Raw genomic sequence first — 5811 nt, 5'->3', positions numbered from 1 at the left:
CACACCATTATTGAATATTCTACTTCTTTCTATAAGTATAATCATCAGATCGACAAGAATCTTTTACTTCAATGGTTCAAGCAATACGTATAAAATGAAATTTGTCAGAGTTCTTCGTAAGTATTTGTCGTTTAGCTTCTTAAAAAGAAACTACATAACTCTATACCCTTGAGATTCCGTTACTCGTCTACAATAAATTTATCGATCCCCAGCAGCAACAGCAGACGATGAAATAGATTACCCATTATCAGCCACTTTAATTTTCCAATGTAATAAATTCTCAAATTAATAAATAAGAAAAGCCATAAATTAGTCGGAATATCGAGAAAAACAAAAATTAATTAAAGATTAAGACTTCGATAATAGCCACGTCCCCGAACTATGCGAACATTGTGTACGCTTTTTCTATGCCTTTTCGTATAAAAAAAGAGTAAAGAGGGTGGCCAATTAAACTCAAAAGTTCTGTCTGATTCTGATATAAAAAAAATTCTCCTCATCGTCTCCACGATAGGAAAATAAAGAGGAAAATCTTTGCGCCAAATCTTAATAGACTTCCAAAAAAAGCGATATCCATCTAAGTTGTCAACTTCGAAGGATTTATAATTCCAGATAAAGCTTTGCAACATCTTAGCTTGAGGGTATCAATGAATTGAATCAAATTACTTTGCGTATCTGCAGTTTATTTATTCACCTAAAGTAAATGTTCATTTTTTCCCATTCGCCTTTTGCCTTTTGGGTTTTTCTTGTTCGTTTTTTATCAAATGTACGTTCGGTGTAAATTATTTGGCATTTTTCATTTCGGATGGCATTTCTTTATTTCAACATTTCGAATGGATGAGTGAGAGAGGGTGGAAGAAAAAAAAAAGAAAAGCGAAAGTAAACGCTTAAAACGTGTGATAAGACATGGCAACTCATATTTTCCTTCGCATAAATAAACTGAAAATACAGAAGTGACACTATGTTCGGTTCGGTGTGCTCGGGTATGAATAGAAAAAAGGAATATAGAAAATGACGCAACAATTTAAATAAATTACTTCTGTGGACACAGTCAGCCGCTCCCACATCAAATGAAGTATATTTTTCCTCAAAGATAAACAGATGATGTTTGGTTGGGGTTGCGTTGTTATTTTAATAAAATTCAAAACGACTTTTTTTCCATAATGTAGCAAAATCTTACCGACGACATCGGGGTGTCTCTTTTTTACGTTATTTTAAGTGGAATGTTTATGTAGAACAACCTACACGCACACCGCCACCCATTCTACTATCCATAGAGTTATATTAAAGTGGTTTTCAAGTGCACATAAACACCATCATAACGAAATATTAGCTTTCCTTTTCATGATTAAGTACCAGAAGGAATGAAAGTTTAACTGCTTTCGGGTGAAGAAAGCCTCATATATACGAATACAAAACAACCAGCACACACACACACTTTTCCGAAGGATTTAAGTTTGAATGGGCCATTGGGATTATATCGAATAATATTATACATTTTGGCTGTTTTTAGTTAAATGCAAAGAGAAAATTGTATTCATTTGTTTTTGCGGGTTTTTGTTTTCGAGCACTTAAAACATTCACCTCCCCCACCGAACCATACATTCAGTTTATTCGTAATAAATGTTTGAATGCAAAATATAACGGGAAGGGATATTGTTCGAGACTTCTTCTGGCTTTAGTTCTTAATTTCGGTGAGCTTTGGTTTTTGTTCTGCTGAAATTTGTTTTTGTGTGTGGTTCGGTAAATGGTTAAATGGAGAATTTATTTAGAAAATTACGCTCAATACAGAAAGTTTATACGGTTTTTAGATAAAACGCTTTTTCGGAAACATTTTACTTTCTTATTAAGTTTGAATTTGAGCTTAGTTTGCATACGCATAGAAACTGTGTGTATGAAAGAAAATGTCCCTTTGGGGAGGTCATTTGAATGGAAATTGTTATACATATGCAAATTAATTAATCCTCGGCAGTAAAAACTAATTCTTTGACAACGGAAAGGGTTTTTGTGGACGACTTGAACAGATTATCATATTTGGACGACAATGGAAAATAGGGGAGCATATGGATGAGTATTTAGACGTATAACAACTTTGGGCCCGTCACCCGTATCATCAGGGAAAATCGGGTCTACGAGAACTATTACTTGGCAAACTGATGAATGTTCTATTTTTACACTGCGTCAACATTTCAGAAAAGTCAACTCGGCATAAAAGGTACATACGGTGTGCTTCAGATTTAAAGGAAATGGTGCAAATGTAGGCTTTGACGCAGCGTTTTGTATGGATCTATTTACAATGTTGATATGCGTTTTTTGGCCTTATCCTTACGTTCTTCAAAGTTGTTTATGTTTCAAAAGGAAAATTATTTTCAGACCAATTTGAAAAGTTGTTGTGCGATTTGAAGGCACATACATGCTGTGGAATATTAATAGATTAGTATTGCCGAGTAGATGTTACAAAGGGTGTGTTTGTATTATATTTTGCTACAATAAGAGAGATAGCTGCTGTTTCTGAATGGCATTGTAAGCGAATTCGGGTTTAGAACGAATGTGTTCTAAAATTTAAAAAAGTGTAGGCACCCTAGATAGACAAAGAGACTGTGATTGTATCTGATTTATCTCGTTTATTGTCAAAAATATAGTTTGAGATGTTGACCGCGAATTTTGGATCAATGTTACAAACTCTTTGCATTTGTAAAATTCCCGTTAAAGTAACGGCTCCGATTACGAGCACCGCGCCAGTTACGAGCCTCCTCTCACAATAAGAAAATGTTTCAGTTACGAGCCCCACTCAGTTGTTACCAGAAGAAACAATGTATCAGTTCCGAGCCCCAGAACAATAGATTGGTTGGCTCGTAACCGGACTTAAAAGGGCTCGTAACTGGTGTCGTTACCCAATCTTATGAGCTATACGATTTCCGTACACTCAGACTAAGAATATTCCAACAAAATCAGTGTTTTTTCTCACCCATTTTTAATTTTAACTTGAATCTTCGAACTTCGAGTCTTAGAGGTTGTTCATAAATTACGTACCATAGAATACGAGGAAGGCAGTTCCACTATATCGTGACTAATTGTGGCAGAGGTATCGATCCCAATGATATACTTGCTTAAGACATAATCATACACTGAAGTTTCAGATCCATACTTTCTTTTCATCTACAAAATAGAAGATTTAGAAGGGGTGAATCCAAAGTCAGCTATTTTCGTAATGTTTTTATATCAAAATTTGGTCCATAAATTATCCCTCGAAAAGACTCCCTCTCCACGATGGCTTTTATTGAAATGTTAAAATTGCAACCATCAATTGAAAACTTTTCGGGTTCATTCAGAATAAAATCGAAATAAAAACCAACATTTTAAACACATTCTACACACAACGGGGCCATGTGTATACGTCTAAAAATAAACGAGAAATGTTCAAATCACGAAAAATCTATGCGTGCTTCGAGTGCGAATAGGTCTTTAATTTCAAGTTTAGATTTATTCCCTTGTATCATATGGCAATCGACAATATTTCTTCCATTTCCGAGACGGATATAGTATGGCATATAAGCTTTCCGCAGCATATGCGCGCACAACCCCTCGTCCCAAAAACAATCTTAATCCAACGAAGAAATATAATTTATCTGCTTTCTTTTCATAGTTCTCATCGCTCCATGTGCTGGTACATCGTAAAATATTATTAGATTTGAACCGAGAGACCGAGGATATATGGGCTAGTGTCGGTGAAATGTGTTTATCGTAAAAATGAAAACTACCTAATAATTGAACCTTTTATATCACTTGTGATATATGTCAATGCACTGCACACCTGTTTCTGCTGAAAAATGTTGAAAATTTGTTTCTACACAGTACTGCTTCTAGCTTGAATATAGAAACTATTAGGAAGCCCTACGTTTCTTTTGTAAAGTTAAGAGACCTTTGTATGAAAACCGATCTCTGTGGATGAAATCGTGTTCGTTCGGCTAGCCAAATTCGTGCTTAAAGTTACTTGGAACAAACCTATACAAACAATCCTAAACGGTAGCTCTTATCAATAAAAAAGCCTCCAAATTTGACAGTTGTCGATTCAGTGTTCATGCTAGGAGCTACGTAGATTATTCGAAATAGCAAATCATTTGTTAACCACAGCGACGACAAAAATTAGCAACGAGCTCTGGCTACTGTCCACTTATAATATATATCACACAAAGCGAAACATAAAACGAATGAAGTAATAGATCATCTTCAAGTTATTACTGTACATTCAAACGCAGCCTCTTTAGACCCGTACGAAGTACTGGGGTCTTATAGGTTTACGCATACGTTTGTAACACGTCGAATTGGACTCCCTGAGTAAGGGGAAACCTATTGTGGTTGTCTAGAGATGCCAAATCCGCGAAAAAAAATGTCCGTCTGTCTGTCCGTCTGTCTGTCCGTCTGTCTGTCTGCACGATAACTTGAGTAAAACGCATCCGATTTTGAAAATTCTTTTTTTTCCCGTTTGGTAATGTCAAAAGACAGGCTAAGTTCGAAGATGAGTGATTTTGGATCGACCCCTCCCGAGCTGTGGCCCAATAAGTGCTTTACGGTTTTTCGAAGATATCTCCGGACATTTAAACGTTAAACTTGTAAGTGATACGTCAAATAAAAGATATTTACAATACCGATCGACAAAAAAAAAGTTTATGGAAATCGGATGACCGACTCGTGAGTTAGACCCCTTGGTGTGGAACAGGCACAGGGCGGCAAGCAGTTTTTGCTTGTAGGTCGGCCACATTTGAACATATTTCGTCTGTTTTAGCTTTATTAGATAGGTATTGACCGTACCAATCAGGGAAAAAAATGAAATTATGTTCTCCGGAGCGTGAGCTAGGTCTCTTGGAGTGAGCTCTTATCGGGCTACTCGGCCGTACAGTGAACGTGGAGTATTTTGTCAATATCTCGAGTAAATTTTGACCGAATTTCATGAATTTTTTTTTGTTTGAAAGGTATTAACGAATGTAAAGCGTCGGTACTATTTCCGGTCTCCTAACAAAATGGCTGCCGGCGGCCATATTGGATTTTATTAAAAGTGATATATCTTGGGAAAAATGGTACTTAGAGAGTTTCTGTTAACATGGAAATAATTTGTTATGTGTGTGGGGTGCTTCAGGCATTCCATATATGGACATCTATATATACCTATACACAGCTATATTGAGCTATATACAGGCAGATAGAGTTATATAATAGCATATTCATCTGTGAAATGTTTATTTATAGGTAAATATAGCGGTATATAGCTGTTTAAATAGGAATTTATGAAAGTTGACTTCGTACGGGGCTGTCTATATTGCCTCCGGCAATTTATTTGTGTATGATAACAAGGCAAAGAGTGGATAATGTAAGTAAAACAAATGAAGAGTTTCACATTAAAGGCTTTTGATACGAATAGGTGTTTCGTACGGGTCGGCGTTAGCTATGTTTTTAGTGTCATTTAATGTTTCGTTCGCGGATGGCATTTTAAACGTACTTGAAGATGATCTATACCATATTTTGCTATTGCGTTTTAAATCGAACGTAAATCGAGAGAATCGAAGTAACGTATTATTTATATCCCTAAGCGCAGATTGTCTTGCGTAACAGTATAATTGCGTCTTTGGTTGGAAGTTGAATGTTTTGATTAGAGGAGACAATACAACACATTTGGTAGCAAAGACTTCCCTAAATCTATCACCGATTTACGTCATTAGATATCTGAAGCATGCGTAACAGTACATTACAAAGAATCTTACAGTAAGCCAGGATTAATTTTCCGGTTGTAAAGGACATCCCGTTCGGGTCGATCAA

The 5811-nt window shown here is 36.1% G+C and overlaps 1 protein-coding gene across 1 annotated transcript in view; it reads left to right on the top strand.

Moving 5' to 3' along the window:
* Positions 1 to 5811, top strand: part of LOC119083231 (zinc finger protein 271-like) — a 700255-nt gene that overhangs the window by 189733 nt on the left and 504711 nt on the right. The window lies entirely within an intron of this gene.

The sequence above is a fragment of the Bradysia coprophila genome, unplaced genomic scaffold, assembly GCF_014529535.1.
Source record: "Bradysia coprophila strain Holo2 unplaced genomic scaffold, BU_Bcop_v1 contig_583, whole genome shotgun sequence".
NCBI lineage: Eukaryota > Metazoa > Arthropoda > Insecta > Diptera > Sciaridae > Bradysia > Bradysia coprophila.
The sequence above is the reverse complement of the archived record's forward strand: the minus strand, read 5'-3'. Positions and strand labels throughout refer to the sequence as shown.